The following is a 27,996-nucleotide window of genomic DNA, read 5'->3' on the forward strand; positions in this document are numbered from 1 at the left end:
AATGATGCTGAATGAAACAGGTCACACAGGAGGAGGCGCCCAAGACTGGGGCGGCCAGCGACCAGAGGAGCACGAGCCGCGGGACCCGCACCGCACGCCGCCCGTAGGCCCCGGCAGTGGGGCCACCCCTTGGCCTAGCCAAGCTGTCCCCACCCCAAATCCCCGGGAAGGAAGATGAGGGACACGGGCCCGGCGCTCAGCCGCCAGAGCAGCTGCAGCAGCGGTCGGGGGAGGGTGTTTCGCCGTTTCCTCTCAGCCGCCGGGACAAGATGGCAGCGGCCGCGTTGAGAGGCTGAGCCCGGGCCGGGTGGTGCCGCCTGCTGAAGCGCCTGGCTCCCTGTCCCCGACACGGCCCCGCACCCACCCCGGACACACTCAGGGCTGCGGCCGCCGGAAGAGGGGAGAGCGCAGGCCTCTAGGAAGGTACGGCCTCACGAGTCTTGGTCTACCCACCCGTATATTTATCAAACTCAGTCAAGTGTCTTTTGTAGTGTGAAGAAACTCAAAGTAGAGCCAAGCAGTTGTGTATTCCAGGAAAGGAACTATCCACGGACCTATGTGAATGGTAGAAACGTTGGAAATTCTCATCCTCCCACGAAGGGCAGTGCTTTTCAGACAAAGATACCATTTAAGAGACCTGGAGGACACAACCTTCCATTGCAGACAAGTGCTGTTGTTTTAAAAAGCACTGCGTCACTACAAATAACTCAATTTTGTTTCTTTTTATGGCTGAGTAATATTCCATTGTATATATGTATATAATTGTATATATATTCCATTGAAGATGTGCCACATCTTCTTTATCCATTCATGTGTCGATGGACACTTAGGTTGTTTCCATGTCCTGGCTATTGTAAATAGAGCTGCAATGAACAACAGGGAGATCAGCTAGGTAGTTTGTGACCACCTAGAGGGGTGGGATAGGGAGGATGGGAGGGAGACGCAAGAGGGAGGAGATATGGGGATATATGTATAGCTGATTCACTTTGTTATAAAGCAGAAACTAACACACCACTGTAGAGCGATTATACTCCAATAAAGATGTTTAAAAAAAAAAGCACTGCGGGTGCTACAAAGGTTATAGCAGCTCAGGAAGAGCAAACTAAAGTGGAGGCATCTCAGACTGGGACGTGGCGATGCAGGTTAAATTTCCTAGAAGGCCCCCAGCGATGTGGATTGAAGCACAAGAGTGAGGAGTTGGATAATCATAGCGCAATGCAGATTGTCGATGAGTCGTCCATACTTCCTGCAATGTTGCAAACCAACGTGGGAAATCCAGTGACAGTTGTGACAACTACCACAGGAACAAAACAGAATTGTACCACTGGAGAAGGGGACTATCAGTTAGTACAGCATGAAGTTTTATGCTCCATGAAAAATACTTATGAAGTCCTTGATTCTCTTGGTGGAGGCGCTTTTGGTAAGGTAGTGAAATGCTGGAAAAGAGGGACAAATGAAATTGCAGCAATCAAAATTTTGAAGGACCACCCTTCTTATGCATGTCAAGGTTAGATAGAAGTGAACATATTAACAAGGCTCAGTACTGAAAATGCTGATGAATACAACTTTGTACGAGCTTATGAATGCTTTCAGCACCGTAATCAGACTTGTTTAGTCTTTGAGATGCTGGAACAAAACTTGTATGACTTTCTGAAACAAAATAAGTTCAGTCCTCTGCCACTAAAAGTAATTCGACCCATTCTTCAGCAAGCGGCCACTGCGCTGAAAAAATGGAAAAGTCTTGCTTTAAGTCACGCAGACCGCAAACCAGAGAATATTATGTTGGTGGATCCTGTTCGACATACATACAGGGTTAAAGTAATAGACTTTGGGTCGGCCAGTCACGTATCAAAGACTGTTTGTTCAACATATCTGTGATCTCCGCACTACAAGGGACATGGGTTCGAGCCCTGGTCTGGGAAGATCCAACATGCCGCAGAGCAACTAAGCCCATGCGCCATGACTACTGAGCCCATGTGCCACAACTACTGAAACCCACGCACGTAGAGCCCATGCTCTGCAACAAGAGAAGCCACTGCAATGAGAAGCCCGCGCACCACAATGCAGAGTAGCCCTCATTCGCCGCAACTAAAGAAAGCCTGCGCCCAGCAAGGAAGACCCAACATAGCCAAAAATAAATAAATAAATAAATTTATTTTAAAAAAAAAAGAGAATCCGCTTGCCAATGCAGGGGACACGGGTTTGAGCCCTGGTCTGGGAAGATCCCACGTGCCGCAGAGCAACTAAGCCCGTGCACCACAACTACTGAGCCTGTGCTCTAGAGCCCGTGAGCCACAACTACTGAGCCCACGTGCCACAATGACTGAACTACTGAAACCCACGCACCTAGACCCTGTGCTCCGCAACAAGAGAAGCCACTGCAATGAGAAGCCCTTGCACCGCAACGAAGAGTAGCCCCCGCTTGCCACAACTAGAGAAAGCCCCTGCGCAGTAACGAAGACCCAACGCAGCCAAAAATAAATAAATTAGAAAAAAAATCTTAAACTATTAGAATGAAGTGTATTAGTATCTTGCTTAGAGGACTGTCCTTGGGCTCTCTGTGCCAAGGGACTATATTTTAGATAAGGTATCTTTAAGTACCTAAGGAAATAACCTACTTCAAGAGAGGAAAGAGAATACGACTACTTTGCCTTGTACTAAATTCTGTCCATTTGGAAACAGCTTTGGAATTAATCTAGATATTCTAAGTATTAAATCCTCTAGAGGTTATTTAAGACCCCCTTCAGTTCTATGTGCCTAGGCACTTGTAACTTCTAATTTCATTTCTTCCCAATTTTCTCCTTATTTCCCTTCATCCTTCCTGAAATGAAATGACAAATAATATGGCATTTCCCATATAATCATTTCCTGTATTTTGAAGAATCCATACTTTATTCTCCCTAATAAACTCTTCTAAGATAATCCCTTACTTAATTCTTTTATATAATGGCAGATCAGTGCTTATGATTTCACAAATGATTTCAGTAATACGAAAAAGAAGCAACATGAAAAATATCATAGGATTTGGGTAGAACTAGCAGACTAAGAATTCTGAATTTTAATCCTAACTCTAGTACTGATTTACTTAGTACATGTGACTTGTGAGGAGGCTACTTAACTTTATATGTTTCCACATTAATGGTTTAAAGCCTCATTAATATGATCATCATTAATATGATCCTCTTGCTGTATAGGTGTGATGTTAAGTTATAAGATAACAGTACATAAATGCTAAGTAATACTAGTCAGGAATAGGACAAAATCATTTTGTAAAAGCTTGGTCACAAAGTGAGTTTGTTAATTCTGTTGATTATAGATTTAAAATATGTAATAAATGTAATGCCATATAAACGGCTAATCATTAAAAAAAAAGAAATACGTCCTACAGAGAAAGATGAATACCATATGATTTCACGTATATGTGGAATCTAAAAAACTAAACAAACAAAACAGAACAGATACAGACTTATAGACAGAGATCAAACTGGTTGCCAGATGGGAGGGGTTTGGGGGGTTGAGTGAATAGGTGAAGGAGATTAAGAGGTATAAACTTCAAGGTATAAAATAAATATGTTACAGAGATTAAATATAAAGCATAAGGAATATTGTCAATAATACTCTAGTGATTTTGTATGGTGACAAATAGTTACTAGACTTATCATGGTGACCATCCTTAATGTATTTAAATGTTGAATCACTATGTTGTCCACCTGACACTAACTTAATAGTCTACATCAGCTATACATCAATTTAAAAAGTTAGGCTTTCAATACTGTCACAGATGTTGGATGCTATGCTACATACTCCCTCAGCCCACACCTCTGCTTCTCTGTGGAGGCTTCCTCAGGCACCACTGTAGCTTCCTGGTTCAGGATAAGGCATCCCCCAAGGACTGAGATTTAATGCCTTCAGGGGCATCCCTCAGTCAGCCTGGAATTGCTCCCAGTGGATAAATACTCCAAATTTCTGGTCCTTTGATGGGACACTCCTGAGGTGCATCTACATGGCTCTTTAGATGGCCTCTAGTAGGATCGACCTGAGTTACCTATAGTGGTAAACTATGCAATGATGTACCCCTGAGAAAAATGTAAGGTCAGACATAAAATCTTGTTAAAAGGTTGGCTGTCCCTTTTACCTAGGAAATGGTGTCTTTCTTTTACACTGTAATTCTATCTCCTGGTGCTTTAGAACAATTTGTGGCATAAACCCAACTGAAAAAAAAGCGCTACCTTATCTTTTCAGGAGTCCTTGGATTCTGGAATACTATTTGTGTATGATTATAAAACCCCTCCTTTGGTACAGTTGCTGCATAACTTGCATCACTGTTAAGTAGGCCATTGTTTTCCAATCCTGGCTTGCATTAAAAACAAAACCTGGGAAGCTTTAAAAATCCAAATTTCTAGGCCCCTACTTTGAATTACAAAATTCATCTCTCTGTGAGTGTGTGTGGGTGTACGCATGTGTGTGTGTGTAAATCTCTCAGGTGATTCTAATGCACAGTTCAGTTTGGGAACTGCACAAAAGTTTGGTGTAATTCTTCCAACTCTTGCCCTTAGGGAGGGGGATTACAGAAGACAGGGTGGAAAGAAAGGGTGTGAGTGGAGGTTTGTAATATGTGGTAATTGAGACATTAGAATTTTACAGCTACATAATGAAGATGATTTTATGACAGTGTCAAAAGCCTGTATCCAGCATCACTGAGATGTCTCTCAGATTAGTCCTTCTTTATTACAGCTTGTAGTTTAAATGCCAAGGGCACAAGCTGCTTTGATGATAAAGTGTTATCCTTGAATATCTTTTATGTAAATGTAACCTTTAGGTGAGGAAGGAGGAGAGACAATATAATTAGTGAATCAAATGCAGATAATCAGCACCTTGTGTAGTATTGGCATATAATTACAAGGCTGGAATTCTTGAAACTTGATATTTGGACAAGGAAATAAGGAAAACACCTGCAACTCATTCTGCAAGGTTAAAATGGGGTTCTCTCGAGTCTATTTTCAACACAACATTAAACAGCAGATACTAAACCAACCAAAAAAAAAAAAAAATCTTGTGAAACTGTAAAACTAGAAAGCATGTGCAAAAAAAAAAAATCTCTCCTCACTTGGTATCTATTTCATGAAATCATTTTTAAAAATGAGATTTTTACAATCTTTCTTTGAACTTTAAAGAATATATTAAATTTTCTAATGCCATAAAACACCCTTGCAATTTAATCAGTCAACCTGCCCAATTTCCATCAACCCCTCCATACACAACAATATTGAACAAAGTGCTTTGGTGGGACAATTTGTTTCTAGGAGTCTTTTGTCTTCAAGCCCTTTGTGAAGCTTCTGTAAACATGCGGCACACTGCAGCACCTGGGACATGATTAATAAACAAATACATGAACAAGTGAATGAATGCATGCATGATGCACAGACCTTACACACTGATACTCCAAACTGGCCTTGCCAACATATCCTCACATTCCACAATAAGCTGTCAAATATTTATCAAACACAGCCTATGCTAGGGTGTCAAAGGCAAACAAAACAGGACATTAGTTAAGGTGGTGAAAACAGATTCTATTCAGTAACTACTCTCAGTAGGGGAAAGAACTGAGCTCTATTCCAATATGTGCAGAAATGACTGGGGGTTTTAAAGGGAGAATGAAGGAGTAAGGAGGGAGAGTGAGTGGGGGATCAGGTAGAGTCAAAGAAGTGAAATGTTACAGAGACTACCTCAGTGTAATTGTGATTAGGCCCTGTGTCTACTAGCAGACAATTAATCAAAGTTAGGATTCTATACTGCTACAGAGACAGAAGACAGAGACTCTGTCCTTCCTGATGGTTTTCAGGTGCCTGAGAAAGACATTCCTGAGTTGTAGAAGATACACATACATTTCAAAGGGACAAAGAAAGGATTCACAATTGTAAGCCCTTTTTAGTAAATGCTCTAAGTAAGGGAGGTAAGGGGCCTATTTTCATGTGTTAAGCAGAACAAACAGTAAATTCTTTTGGCAGCTCTGAGCCTTTCCAGATTGGGACTCAAAACGGGGCTGTGTTTTCCCAGGGACATTGACCTTAGGCTGCTAGAAACCACGTTAAAGTTTGGTCAAGTCTCTTAGCGCAGGGTTATAGAGCCATTTATGTGCTGAGAGTTCTTTGCATTTCTTAGGGACTGTGACACAAATGACAACGAGTAAGACCAATTCCTTATCTTCAAAGTCTTTACAAATGAGAAAAGATAGGCAGACCAAAAAATTAATATAGAACATAATATTATACACATAGAAGGAACTTTTTTTTACAAAGTACAAGGAAAGGACTCACAGATGTTGTCATGGAATATAGAGAAATGTTATGGATTAGCAATTAGGGAATGCTAGGAAATAAATCAGACAATTTCTAAGCAGAGTCTCGAGTACATTAGAAGTTAGGGAGTCTGAATTGTGGGCTATCCTGCAGCCCTGAAAGAGAAAGGGAAAGTAGAGAAGGATGAAGATTCTTATGTAGGCGAGGAAAAAAATAATGTTCCTTTTACCCTTCTAAGGGGCTGGGGCTCGTGTAACAAAAGACAGATTAACAAGAGAAAAACAAACGGAAGTTATTAACATGTATACCAGGGGAAACTCTCAAAGAGGTGGCTTAGAATTCAGACTTAAATACAATCCTCTTTAGCTAGATTGAAGAAATAAAAGGTGTGGAGGAAACCAGTTATGGGGAGGTGACCAGGAAAAACACGGTAAACAAGAGTAAGGTTAGTTATGCAGATTTAAGTCAGTGCCTTCTCCACGGATGAGTGTTTCTTGTGATCCTTCTCTTCCTGGTAAAGAGAGAGAGACATGCTTACAAATTGAGATTTCTTTTATAAATGTAAATTTCCTTACAAAAGGGTAACCTCTACTCTATGTTCAGAGCACCTCCTGTGGCTGATCTTCCTCAAAATAATCAGCTCAAAATAATGCATATGCCAAAGGCATATTTTGCCACATTTTATTCACTCGGAGTCTGGATCAGCAGAAAAGTAAACATATGAGAGGCCCCAGGGCAGGAAGGGCAAGCAATTTCATGTTTTGTGCCAGTACTGACAGACTGGAAGTGGTAACCCCAGCACACTTGGAGAAAAATTCTTAGACCAAATCTGAACTATGGCTGCCCAGGCATAGGAAAGAAGAGTGACCACATAGGTGCCACCCAAAAGATCACATCATGTACTTCAGAGGCTAATGTCTGAGTTCAAGCTCAGCAAGGATTAAAGCAAATGCACTGAGTGAATTGGGGGATGGGAAAGAGGTCATAAATAAAATTTTTGATAAAGTAAGATGATGGTATCAAGCCCACCAACAGAGGCAGCCAGCAAACCTATAAATAAGTTTCACAACAAAAATGCCTCATGTTAAACTCTCCAGCTCTGTGGGAAAAAATTAATACACTGTATTCTCCTTGACCACTCCATTAAGATTGAATTAAATAAAGCAAATACACTTAAGAAAGGATCCCTGTGTTTATATTCATAGGTCTATTTTAACATATTTTTTTTCAGTTTATCCCTAAATTATGAGCACTTTCCACGTCTGAACTTCCCCTATGTTGTATCAAATTCCCACAGTTTTTGCAAAAGAATGCTCAAGTGAAGGTGGGATCAAGATGGCAGAGTAGGAAGACCCTGAGTTTACCTCCTCCATGGACACACCAAACTACAAGTACATATAGAACGACTCTCTGAGAATGACCTGAAGACCAGCAGAACAGCTTTCCTACAACTACAGTTATAAAGAAAAAACTACATCAAGATGGGTAGGAGAGCCAGAGATGTGGTCTAGTCAGAATACGTATCTCCGTACAGTGCCCCACAAGCAGGAGGGGATCACAAACTCAGAGGTCCTCCGTAAGGAATGAGGGGTTCAAGCCCCACAACAGGCACCCCAGCCCTATGGTGCAAGACCTGCACCAGGAAGGTGAGCTCTCATAACTTCTGGCTTTGAAAACCAGCAGGGCTTATGTCTGGGAAAGCTGGAGGGCTATAGGAAACCAAGACTTTGCTCTTAAAGGGCTCACACAAAACTCACTTGCTCAAACTCCTATTGCAGAGAAAGCAACTTGAAAAGCACTTGGGCCATACGTGAAAGAGATTCACTGACTAATTTTAGGGCAAATGCTTAGGGGCCGGGATCTGTTGGAACTTTCTCAAAGTACTGGTGTGCACCCTTTTATTTTTATTCTCCCTCTACCTAGCTGGCCTAGTGCAAGCAGGCACCACTTCTAACATTTGCCATCTACCTTGCTAGCACTGCTCGCCCCACCTCAGTGTTCCCCTGCAGAGCCACCCCATGCAAACTACCCACCTCAACTGGTACCCCCAAAAGTGGCTGCCTTGGTGATGCCCCTCCAAGGCAGGTCCCAAGCCACCACATACAACAGGTGGCTTCAGCCTGGACCAGCACTGCCATCCCAAAGTGGTTCCTGTCCCAGGATCTCAGACCTGATCACCAGTGCACAGCTGGGCCCTATAGCCAGTCACACTGGGGCCAGCCTCCTCCACCAATGTACCTGCAGCTCCTGTGGTACTATCACAATAAGAAGGTACATGCAGCCCACAGGGGACGCCCATGGATCACCTGGCTCTGGTGACCAGAAGAGATTACTCTTCTGAGCCCCACAGGAAACCTTCTACATAAGGCCACTCCTTCAAGATCAGGATCTGTAACTGATCTACCTAATACACAGAAACAATCACAAAGAATTTGGGCAAAATGAAGAGAGGAACGGATAAACATAGTGAGAACTTCAAAAAGACACAGAAAATATAAAAAGAACCAATCAGAGCTGAAGAATACAAGAACTGAAATGAAAAATACGCTAGATGGAATCAACAGAAGATTAGGTGATGCAGAAGAACAGCTCAGTGATCTGGAAGACAAGATAGTAGAAATCACCCAATTGGAAGACAAAAAAAAAAAAAAAAGAATTTAACAAAATGAGGATAATACAAGGGATCTTTTGGACAACATCAAGCAAAATAATATTTGCATTATAGGGGTCTCAGAAGGAGGAGAGAGAGAGAAAGAGACAGAAAATGTATTTGAAGAAATAATGGTTGAAAACTATTCTAACCTGGTAAAGAAAACAGACATCCAAGTCTAGGAAGCACAGAGTCCCAAACAAGATGAGCTCAAAGAGACCCATACAAAGACACATTATAATTAAAATGTCAAAAGTTAAAGATAAAGAGAGAATCTTAAAGGCAGCAAGACGAAAACAACCAGTTACATACAACAGAACCCTCATAAGATTATCAGTTGATTTTTCAGCAGAAACTTTATAGACCAGAAAGGAGTGGCATGACATATCAAAGTGCTGAAAGGAAAAAAATTACATCCAATATTACTCTACCCAGTAAGGTTATCACTCACGTTTGAGGAGAGATAAAGAGTTTCCCAGATGAGCAAAAGCTAAAGGACTTTAGCACTGCTAACCTGGCCTTATGAGAAATGTTAAAGGGACTTCTTTTAGAGGAAAAGAAAAGGCCATAACTAGAAATAAGAAAACACATTAAAGGAAAAATCTCACTGATAAAAGCAAACATATAATAAAGGTAGTTGATCAGCCACTTACAAAGCTATCATGGAACTTAAAAGACAAAGTAGTAAAATAAATTTAAAAACTACAAAAATTAGTTAAGGGATATACAAAAAGATGTAAAATATCATATCAAAAACATGAAAGTTAGTGAGGGAGTAAAAATGTGTTTTTAGAATGAGTTTGAACTTAAGTGACCATCAAATGAAATAGACATGCATAAGTTGTTACACATGAACCTCATGGTAATCACAAACCAAAACCTTTAATAGGTGTACAAAAAATAACAATAAAGGAATCCAAACATAATACTAAAGAAAGTCATCAGATCACAAAAGAAGAGAGTGAGAGAAGAAGGAAGGAACAGAGAATAACTGCAAAAAAATCTTGAAAACAATTAACAAAATAGCAATAAGTACACACCTATCAATAATTAAGCGTAAATGGACTAAATTCTCCAATCAAAAGTCAAGGGTGGCTGAATGGATAAAAACAAGAACCATCTAAATGCTGCCTACAAGAGACTCACTTCAGATCTAAAAACATACAGAGACTGAAAGTGAAAGGATGAAAAAAGATATATTCCATGAAAATGGAAATGAAAAGAAAGCTGAGATAGCAGTATTTATACAGGACAAAATAGACTTCAAAACAAAGCCCGTAACAAGAGACAAAGAAGGCCATTATATAATGATAAAGGGATCAATTCAATGCAAGGATATAACGCTTGTAAATATTTATGTGCCCAATATAGGAGCACCTAAATATATAAGCAAATATTAACAGATGTAAAGGGAGAAATTGACAGTAATACAATAGTATTAGGGGACCTTAATACCCCACTTACTGCAACAAATATATCATCAAGAAAGAAAATCAGTATGGAAACACTGGCCTTAAAAGACATATTGGACCAGATGAAAGTAACAGATTTATAGAGAACATTTCATCCAAAAACAGCAGAATGCACATTCTTTTCAAATGCACATGGAACATTCTCCAGGATAGATCACATGATGGGTCACAAAGCAAGCCTCAATAAATTTAGGAAGATTGAAATCATATCCAGCATCTTTTCTGACCACAATAGTATAAATCTAAATCAACTATAAGAAGAAAACTGGAAAAAATACAAACATGTGGAGAATAAACAACATGCTACCAAACCCCACAAAACACTATTAGAACTAATAAATGAATTAAGTAAAGTTAGTTAGTTAGTTAATTAATTTATAAAACACTTTTTAGCAGTCACTCCTCTTTTCTCCCCAGGCCTCCAGCCATAGACAGCTATTAAAGAGTATGGGGTTTCTTTTTGGTGTGATGAAAATATTCTAATATTGACTGTGGTGATGGTTGCACAACTCAGTGAATATACTAAAAACAATTCAATTGTACATTTTAACATTTTAACTGGGTGAATTGTGTAGTATGTGAATTATATCTGGATAAAAGAGGTATAAAAACAGGTGACATATTGTAGCACCATTTCATTTGGCTGGTGAACAACCCTTCTGATAAACAAACATTAGATAAAACTTAGAGCTTTAAGAGGAACATACATCTTACTTCATCATTATCATAGCCATATGCACAGGGAGCTCAGTATTAACAGATTTGGTGAAAGCAAAGTATATGAGGGAGACTTCCATGGAATAAGAATTGGTTGGACTATATATATATTTCCTGTAAGTTTCTAGTGTGTGTGTCCATCTTTTAATTCACTAAGTCAGAATTTTTTGACCATCTGTTTTCTATCAAATACCTTATTTTTGTTGTTTTTTAAAAATATCTTTATTGGAGTATAATTGCTTTACAATGGTGTGCTGGTTTCTGCTTTATAACAAAGTGAATCAGCTATACATATACATATATCCCCATTTCTCCTCCCTCTTGTGTCTCCCTCCCATCCTCCCTATCCCACCCTTCTAGGTGGTCACAAAGCACCTAGCTAATCTCCCTGTGCTATGTGGCTGCTTCCCACTAGCTATCTGTTTTACATTTAGTAGTGTATATATGTCCATGCCGCTCTCTCACTTTGTCCCAACTTACCCTTCCCCCTTCCCGTGTCCTCAAGTCCATTCTCTACGTCTGTGTCTTTATTCCTGTCCTGCCCCTAGGTTTTTCAGACCTTTTGTTTTTCTTTTCGATTCCATATATATGTGTTAGCATATGGTATTTGTTTTTCTCTTTCTGACTTACTTCACTCTGTATGTCAGACTCTAGGTCCATCCACTTCACTACAAATAAGTCAATTTCATTTCTTTTTATGGATGAGTAATATTCCATTGTACATATGTGCCACATCCTCTTTATCCATTCATCTGTCAATGGACACTTAGGTTGCTTCCATGTCCTGGCTATTGTAAATAGAGCTGCAATGAACATTGTGGTACATGACTCTTTTTGAATTATGGTTTTCTCAGGATATATGCCCAGGAGTGGGATTGCTGGGTCATATGGTAGTTCTATTTTTACTTTTTAAAGGAACCTCCAAAGTTTTCTCCGTAGTGGCTGTATCAATTTACATTCTCACCAACAGTGCAAGAGGGTTCCCTTTTCTCCACACCCTTTCCAGCATTTACTGTTTGTAGATTTTTTGATGATGGCCATTCTGACTGGTGTGAGGTGATACCTCATTGTAGTTTTTTTATTTTTTTAAATTAATTAATTAATTAATTTATTTTTGGCTGTGTTGGGTCTTCGTTTCTGTACGAGGGCTTTCTCTAGTTGTGGCAAGCAGGGGCCACTATTCATCGCGGTGCGTGGGCCTCTCACTATCGCGGCCTCTCTTGTTGCAGAGCACAGGCTCCAGATGCGCAGGCTCAGTAGTTCTGGCTCACGGGCCTAGTTGCTCCACGGCATGTGGGATCTTCCCAGACCAGGGCTCGAACCCATGTCCCCTGCATTAGCAGGCAGATTCTCAACCACTGCACCACCAGGGAAGCCCCCCTCATTGTAGTTTTGATTTGCATTTCTCTAACGATTAGTGATGTTGAGCATCCTTTCATGTGTTTGTTGGCAATCTGTATATCTTCTTTGGAGAAATGTCTATTTAGGTCTTCTGCCCATTTTTGGATTGGGTTGATAGTTTTTTTGATATTGAGCTGTATGAACTGTTTGTAAATTTTGGAGATTCTTTTTCAGTTGCTTCATTTGCAAATATTTTCTCCCATTCTGAGGGCCGTCTTTTTGTCTTGTTTGTGGTTTCCTTTGCTGTGCAAAAGCTTTTAAGTTTCATTAGGTCCCATTTGTTTATTTTTGTTTTTATTTCCATTTCTCTAGGAGGTGGGTCAAAAGGGATCTTGCTGTGATATGTGTCAAAGAGTATTCTGCTTGTGTTTTCCTCTAAGAGTTTGATAGTGTCTGGACTTACATTTAGGTCTTTAATCCATTTTGAGTTTATTTTTGTGTATGGTGTTAGGGAGTGTTCTAATTTCATTCTTTTACATGTAGCTAGCTGTCCAGTTTTCCCAGCACCAATTATTGAAGAGGCTGCCTTTTCTCTATTGTATATTCTTGCCTCCTTTATCAAAAATAAGGTGACCGTATGTGTGTGGGTTTATCTCTGGGCTTTCTATCCTGTTCCATTGATCTATATGTCTGTTTTTATGCCAGTACCATACTGTCTTGATTACTGCTTTGTAGTATAGTCTGAAGTCTGGGAGCCTGATTCCTCCAGCTCCGTTTTTCTTTCTCAAGATTGCTTTGGCTATTCGGGGTCTTTTGTGTTTCCATACAAAGAGTGAAATTTTTTGTTCTAGTTCTGTGAAAAATGCCATTGGTAGTTTGATAGAGATTGCGTTGAATCTGTAGATTGCTTTGGGTAGTATAGTCATCTTCACAATGTTGATTCTTCCAATCCAAGAACATGGTATATCTGTCCATCTGTTTGTATCATCTTTAATTTCTTTCATCAGTGTCTTATAGTTTTCTGCATACAGGTCTTTTGTCTCCTTAGGTAGGTTTACTCCTAGGTATCAAATACCATTTTTGGTGCTGGGGAATAAATAAATAAATGAATATTTATAATTAATATATATAATGTGTATATAAATAAATTTATATGTAGACTCTAGGACTTTGTATTCATATATATACATTTAGATATATTAATATTTGTATGCATATAAATATGATATATGTTTGTACACATTATATATGTGTGCATATATAAATATAAAGTCCTAGAGCATATACTCCATGCTGTGGGGCATGTAAAAGCAAATGCTACCTGCTGTCAAGGAAAGCTTCCAATTCAAGAACCAAAAACATAGTCACATAATCCTATTGTTTAACAAATAGGATTATTTGGTGGCAAGTTACAGAAATCAACTTGACATAGTTTAAGCAAAAACGCTTTTCTAAGGGTAGAAATGCAGCTGGGTTTCAGGAAGGAATGGAACTGGAAACCAGAAAATTTCAGCCCCCAGGTAGTATTCTCTCCCTGTATCTTGTTTGTGCATCTCTCTGCATGCTTCTTCTCTTTCTCAATAGTCTTCTGCTGATTTAGCCACTAGAACAAGTCTGGTTTCTCAGAGTTCGTAGATCCAGTCACAGAGACAAAGCCTGCTTTCTTTTTTGTCTCTTTTCTCATATTCAGTTTCAAATTACTTCCACAACCAAAAGCACCCTACCTTTCTTTCACCCTAAGTTTTCAGAAAGTAGCAGAATGTCCAACTATGTGTGCCTTAAATCTTTGTTACTGCAACTGAGATTTTTGGACCAGCATCACCGGTGTCACTCAGGGGCTTCCTAAAAAAGCATGCTCTCTGGGCGATAAAATCAGAACCTGTACTTAACAAGACCTCCAGGTGGTTGGAATGCATATTAAAGTCTAAGAATTGGCTTAAACAATAAGCGAGGTGTGTTCCCTCATGTAACAACAAAGCCCAAGACTGGCAGTTCCAGGGTGGGCTGATTGATTCAGAGGCTTAACAATGTTACCAATGTCATCCTTCTGCCCTGCTGTCCTCTTAGCCCAGCTCTTCTCAGGCTCCTAAGACGGTTGCAGCTTTTGCAGGATTCCCATCCGTGCATAACAATGTCCTTAGAGGAGAGGGTATTCTTTCTTTGTGCTCTTTTTTAAATGAGAGAAAAATCTTCCCAGTATCCCCTTAGCAGATTTCCCCTCACATATCACTGGCTGGATTGTGTCACACACCTATTTCTAAATCAGTCACTGGTAAAGGAACAGAAATACCGTGATTGAAAGACTAATTAAGATTCACCCCTACTTGCATGTAGTCTATTTGTTTATTTTTGGTTTTTTTGCCCTTGCCTGGAAAAACAGATACCAAAAAAAAAAAATTACTAAGATCAATGTCAAAGAGCTGAATGCCTATGATTTCTTCTAGGAGTTTTATGGCTTCAGGTCTTATATTCAAGTCTTTAATCCATTTTATTTTTGTACATTGTGTAAAATAGTGGCTTTTGCATGTAACTGTCCAGTTTTCTCAACACAATTTATTGAAGAAACTTTTTCCTATTGTATATTTTTGCCTCCTTTGTTGTAGACTAATTGACCATATAAGTGTGGGTTCATTTTTGGGCTCTCTCTTCTGTTCCATTGATCTATCTGTCTGTTTTTGTGCCAGTACCATATAATTTTGATTACTATAGCTTGGTAGTATAGTTTGAAATTAGGAAGGATGATGCCTCCAGCTTTGTTCTTTCTTAAGACTGCTTTGGCTATTCAGGGTTTTTTTTTGTAGTTCCATACAAATTTTAATATCATTTGTTCTAGTTGTGTGAAAAATACCATTGGTATTTTGATAGGAATGATATTGCATCTGTATATTGCTTTGGGTAGTATAGACATTTTAATATTAATTCTTCCAATCCATGAGATTTATCTTTGTCTTCTTTAATTTCTTTCCTCAATGTCTTACAGTTTTCAGTGTACAGGTCTTTCACCTGCTTAGTTAAATTTACCAGACAGAAATCATACTTTCTGTCTCTATAGATTTGCCTGTTCTGGACATTTTATATCAATGGAATCAACAATACGTGGTCTCCAGTAAATGACTTCTTTCACTTAGGATAATGTTTTCAAGGTTCATCCATGTTGTAGCACTAGTACTTCATCCCTTTTCATGCCTGAATTACATAACATACCATATGAATATATCATATTTTGTCTGTTCATCTGTTGATGGGCATTGGGTTGTTTCCACTTTTTGGCTATTACAAATAATGTTTCTATGAATATTCATATGCAAGTTATTATATGAATTATGTTTTCATTTCTCTTGAGTATATATCTAAGAGTGGAATTTCTGGGTCAGATAGTAACTCTATGTTTAACTTTCTGAGGAAATGCCAAACTCTTTTCCAAAGTAGCGGTACCATTTTACATTCCCACCAACAGTATATGAAGGTTCCAATCTCTCTACATTGCCTCCAACACTTACTATCTCTTTTTTATTTTAGCCATCCTAGTGGGTATAAAGTGGTATTTCAGTGTGATTTTGTTTTGCACTTCCCTGAGGCCTAGGGAATACATCATCTTTTGATAAAAATTAGAGCAGATGAGCTTTTTCTGGATAATTAACCATTTCTTGGTTTCAGACGATGTTTCTTTCAGATAGACGTCTTTTCATTGGAACAATTTTTCATAATTTCCAATTTACTTAAAACTTAGGGCAATCCACTCATCACGATTTTTATCTAGGTGTTTCACATACATATGCCCACTGATGGGCATACATATTTATACTGTCACAGCCCCTATTGCAGTAGTTCTTTATCCCATGCAGGTATTTTTAAAATGCATAATTAATAATAAAGTAATAATAGTTCAAAGAAAAGCTGTTCTCATGAGAATAGCAAGCAGCAGTTCTCAGAGGCTGAACCTTCTCAGAATGGCTAGATTTTTGTCATTTAATCTTTGCCTACGCATTTACAATATATATTGCACTGTGAATAACAAAAGCAACACCCTTCCCTAAATTCCCAAAATATGTAAATCAGAAGTTGTAGTTCATGAGAGAAAATGTGGGTTCTGAGGGAATGGAGAAAGTACATGGATTGAAACAGGTGAAAGACAGTATACAAATGGACAATGGCCAGACCACATATAAAAACAGAATTCTGACCACAATCTGCAGCAACGAGCCCAGGAAGCCAACCCATTATCTACATTGACCAGCCCAGGAAGCCAGCCTACCATCTACAAGTCAGACCTGTAAGAAGTCAGACCACTATCTCTAAGAAGCAAAGTTCTCTAAGAAGCCAAACAATAGCCCCTGTAACAATTGGCCCAACATGACCAGGAGTTGGTTAATGATTGACAGCTCCTTTAATTTTTGTCTCCATCTCCAATTTAAGACCAGCCAGAGACATCTCTAAGCAATCATATAGGATACCCCCCTTCTAGTTAGTCCTTCTAACCCTCCTACCACTTCCCCATGCTAACAGCCTCCAATCAAGGCATACCTGAAGCCTTCCCTTTTCCACTATAAAGTTTTATCACTCCTCTGTCTACCTTTGAGTCTCTGCCAAAACACAAGTGATGGTGGCTGACTGCCTTGCTACAGTAAGCTCTGAATGTGTAGCCCTTGCCTGTTCTCATTTGGTTCGTCTTCATTTATTTCCACATAAGCTATTTGGATTTAATATTCTAGCCCAATTTAGAATCTGCTTAACTATTTTCTGGATCCGACAGAAGAAAGTAGGACTCCTGTGACATTGACTTTACTCTGAATCAGTCCTATGGAGTGGAAAGAGCATGAGGTTTGGAGTTGAGAGACAATGATTGTAGTTCAAGTCTGCTGCTAACAGCTGTGTGACTCTGGTCCTGCCACTGCTCTAGACCTCAGTTTCCCTACCTATAAAGGGGAATGGCTGGGGTGGGAGGAGAGGAGTGTACTGTATCTCTAAAATAACTTCCGTTTCTTAATCACAGGATGTTATAATTGGTTTATAATATTCTGTGATTAATTGCCTCCCCCAACCTTCTAACTTCATTCTCATCTAATTAGAGCAAATTTCCTACACATGGAAGCATGGTGTTCCTTTACACCAAGTGTTTCACAGTATAGTCTTCAAACCAACTTCATCAGACACCTGGGAGTATTTGTTAAAAACACAGTTTCCTGGTCCCTACCCGAATTAATGAATCTGGATCCCTGCTAAAGGGCCCCAGAATCAACACTTCTAACAAGCTCCCAGGTGATTTGTATACTATTAATAATTAATGTTTATTACTATGTTCCTGGATTGTTTCAAATGCTTTATATTCACTGATTCCTGTAAGCCTCACAGCAACTCTAAATGGTCAAGTTGGGGAGCTTCAAGATGGTGGAAGAGTAAGAAGAGGAGATCACCTTCCTCCCACAAATACATCAATAATACATCTACATGTGGAACAACTCCTGCAGAACACCTACTGAACGCTGCCAGAAGACCTCAGACTTCCCAAAAGGCAAGAAATTCCCCCACGTACCTGGGTAAGGCAAAAGAAAAAAGAAAAAACAGAGACAAAAGAATAGGGATGGGACCTGCACCAGTGGGAGGGAGCTGTGAAGGAGGAAAGGTTTCCACACACTAGGAGCCCCTTTGTTGGGGGAGACTGCGGGTGGCGGAGGGGGAAGCTTCTGAGCCAAGGAGAAGAGCGCAGCCACAGGGGTGCGGAGGGCAAAGCGGAGAGATTCCCGCACAGAGGAGCAGTGCCGACCAGCACTCACTAGCCCGAGAGGCTTGTCTGCTCACCCGCTGGGGCGGGCGGGGCTGGGAGCTGAGGCTCGGGCTTCGGAGGTCGGATCCCAGGGAGAGGACTGGGGTTGGCTGTGTGAACACAGCCTGAAGGGGGCTAGTGCACCACAGCCCGAAAAGGTCTGGAACTGCCGAAGAGGCAAGAGACTTTTTCTTGCCTCTTTGTTTGGCGGTGTGCGAGGAGAGGGGATTCACAGTGCCGCCTAAATGAGCTCCAGAGATGGGCGTGAGCCGTGTCTATCAGCGCGGACACCAGAGACGGGCATGAAATGCTAAGGCTGCTGCTGCAGCCACCAAGAAGCCTGTGTGCAAGCACAGGTCACTATCCACACACCCCCTCCCGGGAGCCTGTGCAGCCCGCCACTGCCAGGGTCCCAAGATCCAGGGACAACTTACCCGGGAGAACACACGGCGCACCTCAGGCTGTTGCAATGTCATGCTGGCCTCTCCGGCCTCAGGCTCATCCTGCATTCCACACCCCTCCCTCCCCCTTGCCTGAGGGAGCCAGAGCCCCTGAATCAGCTGCGCCTTTAACCCCGTCCTGTCTGAGCGAAGAACGGACGCCTGAGGGCAACCTACACGCAGAGGCGGGGCCATATCCAAAGCTGAAACCCAGGAGCTGTGCTAACAAAGAAGAGAAAGGGAAATCTCTGCCAGCACCCTCAGGAGCAGTGGATTAAATCTCCACAATCAACTTGAGGTACCTGCATCTGTGGAATACCTGAATAGACAACGAATCATCCCAAATTGAGGAGGTGGACTTTGGGAGCAACGATATATATATGTTTTTCCTTTTTCTCTTTTGTGAGCGTGTATGTGTATGCTTCTGTGTGTGATGTTTTCTGTATAGCTTTGCTTTTACCATTTGTCCTAGGGGTCTATCTGTCCGTTATTTTTTGTTTTTTTGGGGTTTTTTTGTATAGTTGTTAGCGCTTGTTATCATTGGTGGATTTGCTTTTTGGTTTGGTTGCTCTCTTCTTTCTTTCTTTCTTTCTTTTTTTTTATTATTACTTAAAAATTATTTTATTTTCAATAATTATTTTTTATTTTAATAACTTTATTTTATTTTTTCTTTCTTTCTTTCTTTTTTTCTCCCTTTTATTCTGAGCCATGTGGATGGCAGGGTCTTGGTGCTCCGGCCGGGTGTCAGGCCTGTGCCTCTGAGGTGGGAGAGCTGAGTTCAGGACATTGGTCCACCAGAGACCTTCCAGCTCCATGTAATATCAAATGGTGAAAATCTCCCAGAGATCTCCATCTCAACGCCAAGACCCAGCTCCACTCAACGACCAGCAAGCTACAGTAGTGGACACCCTATGCCAAACAACTAGCAAGACAGGACCACAACCCAACACATTAGCACAGAGGCTGCCTAAAATCAGAATAAGGTCACAGACACCCCAAAACACACCACCGGATGCGGACCTGCCCACCAGAAAGACAAGATCCAGCCTCATCCACCAAAACACAGGCACCACTCCCCTCCACCAGGAAGCCTACACAACCCACTGAACCAACCTTACGCACTGGAGACAGACACCAAAAACAACAGGAACTATGAACCTGCAGCCTGTGAAAGGGAGACCCCAAAAATAGTAAGTTAAACAAAATGAGAAGACAGAGAAACATACAGCAGATGAAAGAGCAAGGTAAAAACCCACCAGACCTAACAAATGAAGAGGAAATAGGCAGTCTACCTGAAAAAGAATACAGAATAATGATAGTAAAGATGATCCAAAATCTTGGAAATAGAATGGAGAAAATATGAGAAATGTTTAACAAGGACCTAGAAGAACTAAAGAGCAAAGAAACAATGATGAACAACACAATAAGTGAAATTAAAAATTCTCTAGAAGGAATCAATAGCAGAATAACTGAGGCAGAAGAATGTAAGTGACCTGGAAGATAAAATAGTGGAAATAACTCCTGCAGGGCAGAATAAACAGAAAAGAATGAAAAGAATTGAGGACAGTCTCAGAGACCTCTGGGACAACATTAAACGCACCAACATTCGAAATATAGGGGTCCCAGAAGAAGAAGAGAAAAAGAAAGGGACTGAGAAAATATTTGAAGAGATTATAGTTGAAAACTTCCCTAATATGGGAAAGGAAATAGTTAATCAAACCAGGAAGTGCAGAGAGTCCAATACAGGATAAATCCAAGGAGAAACATGCCAAGAAACATATTAATCAAACTATCACACATTAGATACAAAAAAAAAATATTAAAAGCAGCAAGGGAAAAACAACAAATAACATACAAGGGAATCCCCATAAGGTTAACAGCCAATCTTTCAGCAGAAACTCTGCAAGCCGGAAGGGAGTGGCAGGACATATTTAAGTGATGAAAGGGAAAAACCTACAACCAAGATTACTCTACCCAGCAAGGATCTCATTCAGATTCGACAGAGAAATTAAAACCTTTACAGACAAGCAAAAGCTAAGAGAATTCAGCAAAACCAAACCAGCTCTACAACAAATGCTAAAGGAACTTCTCTAGGAAATACAAGAGAAGGAAAAGACCTACAATAACAAATGCAAAACAATTAAGAAAATGGTAATAGGAACATACATATCGATAATTACCATAAATGTAAATGGATTAACTGCCCCAACCAAAAGACATTGACTGAATGGATACAAAAACAAGACCCATATATATGCTGTCTACAAGAGACCTGCTTCAGACCTAGATACACACACAGACTGAAAGTGAGGGGACGGAAAAAGATATTCCATGCAAATGGAAATCAAAAGAAAGCTGGAGTAGCAATTCTCATATCAGACAAAACAGACTTTAAAAGAAATACTATTACAAGAGACAAAGAAGGACACTACATAATGATCAAGGGATCAATCCAAGAAGAAGATATTACAATTGTAAATATTTATGTACCCAACATAGGCACACCTCAATACATAAAGCAAATGCTAACAGTGATAAAAGTGGAAATTGACAGTAACAAAATCGTAGTAGGGGACTTTAACGCCCCAATTTCACCAATGGGCAGACCATCCAAAATGAAAATAAATAAGGAAACACAAGCTTTAAATGATACATTAAACAAGATGGACTTAATTGATATTTATAGGACATTCCATCCAAAAACAACAGAATACACTTTCTTCTCAAGTGCTCAGGGAACATTCTCCAGGACACATCATATCTTGGGTCACAAATCAAGCCTTGGTAAATTTAAGAAAATTGAAATCATATCAAGTGTCTTTTCTGACCACAATGCTATGAGACTAGATATAAATTACAGGAAAAAATCTGTAAAAAATACAAACACATGGAAGCTAAACAATACACTACTTAATAACCAAGAGCTCACTGAAGAAATCAAAGAGGAAATCAAAAAATACCTAGAAACAAATGACAATGAAAACATGACGACCCAAAACCTATGGGATTCAGCAAAAGCAGTTCTAAGAGGGAAGTTTGTAGCAATACAATCCTACCTCAAGAAACAAGAAACATCTCAAATAAACAACCTAACCTTACACCTAAAGCAATTAGAGAAAGAAGAACAAAAAACCCAAAAGTTAGCAGAAGGAAAGAGTTCATAAAGATCAGAAGAGAAATAAATGAAAAAGAAATGAAGGAAACAATAGCAAAGATCAATAAAAGTAAAAGCTGGTTCTTTGATAAGATAAACAAAATTGATAAACCATTAGCCAGACTCATCATGAAAAAAAGGGAGAAGACTCAAATCAATAGGATTAGAAATGCAAAAGGAGAAGTAACCACTGAAACTGCAGAAATACAAAGGATCATGAGAGATTACTACAAGCAACTATACGCCAATAAAATGGACAACCTGGAAGAAATGGACATATTCTTAGAAGAGCACTACCTTCTGAGACTGAACAAGGAAGAAGTAGAAAATATAAACAGACCATTCACAAGCACTGAAATTGAGTCTGTGATTTAAAATCTTCCAACAAACAAAAGCCCAGTACCAGATGGCTTCACAGGCAAATTCTATCAAACATTTAGAGAAGAGTTAACACCTATTCTTCTCAAACTCTTCCAAAATATAGCAGAGGGAGGAACACTCCCAAACTCATTCTACAAGGCCACCATCACCCCGATACCAAAACAAGACAAAGATGTCACAAAGAAAGAAAACTACAGGCCAATATGACTGATGAACATAGATGCAAAAATCCTCAACAAAATACTAGCAAACAGAATCCAACAACACATTAAAAGGATCACACACCATGATCAAGTGGGATTTATTCCAGGAATGCAAGGATTCTTCAATATACGCAAATCAATCAACGTGATACATCATATTAACAAATTGAAGGAGAAAAACCATAAGATCATCTCAATAGATGCAGAAAAAGCTTTTGACAAAATTCAATACCAATTGTGATAAAAAATCTCCAGAAATTAGGCATAGAGGGAACTTACGTCCACATAATAAAGGCCATATATGACAAACCCACAGCCAACATCGTCCTCAGTGGTGAAAAACTGACACCATTTCCACTAACATCAGGAACAAGACAAGGTTGCCCATTCTCACCACTATTATTTAACATAGTTTTGGAAGTTTTAGCCACAGCAATCTGAGAAGAAAAAGAAATGAAAGGAATCCAAATTGGAAAATAAGAAGCAAAACTGTCACTGTTTGCAGATGACATGATACTATTCATAAAGAATCCTAAAGATGCTACCAGAAAACTACTAGAACTAATCAATGAATTTGGTAAAGTAGCAGGACACAAAATTAATGCACAGAAATCTCTTGCATTCCTATACACTAACAATGAAAGATCAGAAAGAGAAATTAAGGAAACAATCCCATTCACCATTGCAACAAAAAGAATAAAATACCTAGGAATAAACCTACCTAAGGAGACAAAAGACCTGTATGCAGAAAACTATAAGACACTGATGAAAGAAATTAAAGATGATACAAACAGATGGAGAGATATACCATGTTCTTGTATTGGAAGAATCAACATTGTGGAAATGACTATACTACCCAAAGCAATCTACAGATTCAATGCAATCCCTATCAAACTACCAATGGCATTTTTCACAGAACTAGAACAAAAAATTTCACAATTTGCATGAAAACACAAAACACCCTGAATAGCCAAAGCAATCATCAGAAAAAAAAAATAGCTGGAGGAATCAGGCTCCCGGACTTCAGATTATATTACAAAGCTACAGTAATCTAGATAGTATGGTACTGGCACAAAAAACAGAAATATAGATCAATGGAACAGGATAGAAAGCCCAGAGATAAACCCACACACATATGGTCACCTTATCTTTGATAAAGGGGGCAAGAATATACAATGGAGAAAAGACAGCCTCTTCAATAAGTGGTGCTGGGAAAACTGGACAGCTACATGTAAAAGAATGAAATTAGAACACTCCCTAACACCATACACAAAAATAAACTCAAAATGAATTAAAGACCTAAATGTAAGGCCAGACACTATCAAACTCTTAGAGGAAAACATAGGCAGAACACTCTATGACATAAATCACAACAGGATCCTTTTTGACCCACCTCCTAGAGAAATGGAGATAGAAACAAAAATAAACAAATGGAACCTAATGAAACTTAAAAGCTTTTGCACAGCAAAGGAAACCATAAACAAGATGAAAAGACAACCCTCAGAATGGGAGAAAATATTTGCAAATGAAGCAACTGACAAAGGATTAATCTCCAAAATTTACAAGCAGCTCATGCAGTTTAGTAACAAAAAACAAACAACCCAATCCAAAAATGGGCAGAAGACCTAAATAGACATTTCTCCAAAGAAGATATACAGATTGCCAACAAACACATGAAAGGATGCTCAACATCACTAATCATTAGAGAGATGCAAATGAAAACTACAATGAAATATCACCTCGCACCAGTCAGAATGGCCATCATCAAAAAATCTACAAACAATAAATGCTGGAGAGGGTGTGGAGAAAAGGGAACCCTCATACACTGTTGGTGGGAATGTAAATTGATACAGCCACTATGGAGAACAGTATGGAGGTTCCTTAGAAAACTAAAAATAGAACTACCATACGACTCAGCAATCCCACTACTGGGCATATACCCTGAGAATACCATAATTCAAAAAGAGTCATGTATCACAATGTTCATTGCAGCTCTATTTACAATAGCCAGGACATGGAAGCAACCTAAGTGTCCATTGACAGATGAATGGATAAAGAAGATGTGGCACATATATACAGTGGAATATTACTCAGCCATAAAAAGAAATGAAATTGAGTTATTTGCAGTGGGGTAGTTGGACCTAGAGGCTGTCATACAGAGTGAAGTAAGTCAGAAAGAGAAAAACAAATACCGTATGCTAACACATATATATGGAATCTAAGAAAAAAAAATGGTCATGAATAACCTAGGGGCAGGATGGGAATAAAGACCCAGACCTACTAGAGAATGGACTGAGGATATGGGGTGGGGGAAGGGTAAGCTGGGACAAAGTGAGAGAGTGGCATGTACATATATATACTACCAAATGTAAAACTGATAGCTAGTGGGAAGCAGCATTATTGCACAGGGAGATCAGCTGGGAGCTTTGTGACCACCTAGAGGGGTGGGATACGGAGGGTGGGAGGGAGGGAGACGCAAGAAGGAAGAGATATGGGGATATATGTATATGTATAGCTGATTCACTTTGTTATAAAGCAGAAACTAACGTACCATTGTAAAGCAATTATACTCCAATAAAGATGTTAAATAAATAAATAAATAAATAAATAAATAAATAAATAAATAAATAAATGGTCAAGTTATCCCTATTTCACAGATGGGAAACAGAGGCATAATTTCTCTTGGCCAGGATCACAAAGCTAGTTTAGGGGAGTAAAAATTCATTTCCTTCAACCCTCGTAGAGTCCTTGGCTGGATCTGAACATTAAATTGAAAGATCAACAGGAGGAAAGCAAACAAATTTGTTTAATACAAATTTTATGTGGCACGGGAGCCTTCATAAGGAAATGAAGACCAAAGAAACAGTTAAAATTGAGTGGTTTTATGCTATGTTTTCTGAAGAGGGAAAAGTTGTGGAAAGATACGATAGGGCAAGGAGTATGAGCTAAGTGTAGTAAACTGGGGAAAGAGCAAGCTCGTTTGCTTTCTTCTCAGTGTCCCTCCATCTTCGAGATAAGTACTCCTTTCCTCCAGGTATAGGGAGAGCAGCTCTCACATGAGGGTTTCATGACCTGCTTCAGGGGAGAAGGATGGGGGAAGGTCAGAGAGACCTTACTTCTTTTGCCATCTTCTCAAGCTCCTTCAGCTTAAATTATTAATATGCCAAGGTGCAATATTTGGGGGTAGCATGTCCTGAACCCCATCACTAGTAAGTGGTGAACAAGCATGCAAACCCAGAAATCTTACTCAGACTCTGAGCTCCAACCATTATTCTATGGCCATGTCACCAATTTATTGGATGACAAGAGGCCAAATCAGGAGGTCACTTTGTTGCTCACCAGGGCACTTCTACACAAGCCCTGAAGCTGTGTTTCCCCCTGGATGCAGCCTGGGGCAGATGGATTGGTATTTTGGTTACTCTCAGGTAATAAGCAGTTTCTTTTTCTTAGTATTGAAACATCTAAGCCAGGATAATATCAGGACTCTAGACTCACCCAGTTTACATTGTCTCCCTTTCCCAGTTTGGTCCAACCTCAAGCTACAAGGTCTGCAGTCAGGCAGGGGTGGGAGGGATGGAGAAGAGGTAGAGGGGACAGATGCAGTGCTTTCTTGTTGGGTACTGTAATCTGGAGCTGGGACCTTTTGTGTGACTGATGCCCCATCACTGGTTCTTTGTCCCATGATGTTTGTTTCTTTGTCATCCCCCCACACCTCCTCCCCTCCACACACACTGGGAGCCTCCAACTGCAGTTTCCTGGTGGAGCTGAATACTGCTCCCACTGGCACTCAGTGTTCCCTCCTCCCTCTAGTTTCTGTATTCTTTGGCATAGCTCTAGCCTTTTTCCACTGAGGTGTCCTCACACTTGGCAGGACACCCCCTTGGGCCAGGTTCTTTATAGAGGGCTCATAGCCAGTTTCCCCAAGAACCATTTATCTTTGCCCCTTCACTAGGGAAAGTGCAGCTCGCTCTGCACAGCTCTCTTCCCTCTAGCTGCAACCTGTCAACTTTATACTTTTTCTAGGTATGAATCCCACAAAAGTCCCCACATATTCCAGGGGATAGGACTGAGCTCTCCAAGCGATCCTTTAGAGCTTCCATCAGTTCTCTAAAGAAATCATTCTCCAGGCTCTTCAACCTTCTCTTACCTAGTTAGGCTGGGAGGTGGGCTAACATGGACAGAACGATTTTCACAAGAATTTAGCCTGACCTGTAAAAGCGGTCTAGAACAGTGCTACCTAAAACTGCTACCAGTCTGTGAAGATCTCAGTACAGAAATTGAGAGCGTTTGAAACATTTCTGGCAATCTGACATTGCTATAATATCCAAGGGCATGATTTTGTATTTTACAAAAGTATCCATCCACAATGGATGGAATGGTTCTTCGCCATATATAATAGATTGAGCAATTACAACATATCTTAGGATATGGGATACTTTTTCCCCATTGGTTTGTTTTTAGCCTTTATGGCCTCTGCTGAAACTAAAAATCTAGGGAAGAGTCTTATTTTAATATCCTGTTACAATAAAGATTAAAAATAATTGTTCTATTCAGTTTGGATATTACTAATATACCTAATCAATCTCCAAACTGTAAATACTTAATCTTCCTCATCAACCATAATAAAAGAGGAATTCTAAAAGTCCAGGCTACCCTGACAAGTCTCCCCCTGTCCTGTTTATGGGTCCAGGGGTGCCCAGTGCTTCTAAGTCATCATTGGATGCCAGTATAACTTGGTCTCATCTGGCTGTGTGCCTGCTGAGGAGATGCGTAGCTTCTGATAAAAAGCTGCCTTGCAAGCTGTATGGGTGTGTATCCCAGCTACTAAGTGGACGAATGTGAACCTTCAGCTTTGGGCTGTCTGTTTTCCCTCCCTGAACATGCTCATGGAGGCTGCAGACATCTAGAGTAGAAGCTGGCTGGAGCTGCTCAGAAGTGCTGGGGAGGTGTGTAATGGTGCTTAGGGCCAACTCAGTAACTGAGTCTCTCCAACTTGACATGTGCGTTATGAAGAGGTAAGGTAATGCCCATTCCTGCAGAGCAATGCCCAGGCTGGGTCCACTTCTCCACCAGCTACTAAGAAGCAGTCCCTCCAGGAAAGGCTGATCCCCACCAGTCCTTAGAACCCACAGGCTTATTTCCAGAGTGGCTGTCAAGGACTCTAGCAATTAGTTTGTCTAATGCCTATCCACAGCCACATCCCAGAGCACAAGCCAGCCCTGCATGCACAGAGTCAGGACTGGTACCAGCAGCTGACACCTCATGGCCCAGGACCACCATCATTGCCTCCCAGTCCTCCCACCCTGTCCAGGATATTACGTGGAGCTGCCATCAGAGATTCTCCGGGAGTTTTGGAAACCTGCTATCATTGTGGTATCGTTGGCTTCAAGTTGGAATCCTCTGAGGCATTTCAGAAAATGTTAATGCCTGGTTCCCATCTCTAGATCTTCTGATTTAATTGGTCTGGTGTACAGCTTGGACGTCAAGAGCTTTCAAAGCTCCCCAGGTGATTCCAATATGCAGCAGGGTTTGAATGCAACCAGTAGAGCTGGTAACCCCTCTCAGTGAAGAAGAG

General features: G+C 40.1%; 1 pseudogene; it reads left to right on the plus strand.

Moving 5' to 3' along the window:
* Position 1: 1 nt before the first annotated feature.
* On the plus strand, positions 2-27,989 carry LOC137760762 (homeodomain-interacting protein kinase 3-like; annotated as a pseudogene).
* The last annotated feature ends 7 nt before the right edge of the window (positions 27,990-27,996 follow it).

Source organism: Eschrichtius robustus, chromosome 3, assembly GCF_028021215.1.
Source record: "Eschrichtius robustus isolate mEscRob2 chromosome 3, mEscRob2.pri, whole genome shotgun sequence".
Classification (NCBI taxonomy): Eukaryota; Metazoa; Chordata; class Mammalia; order Artiodactyla; family Eschrichtiidae; genus Eschrichtius; species Eschrichtius robustus.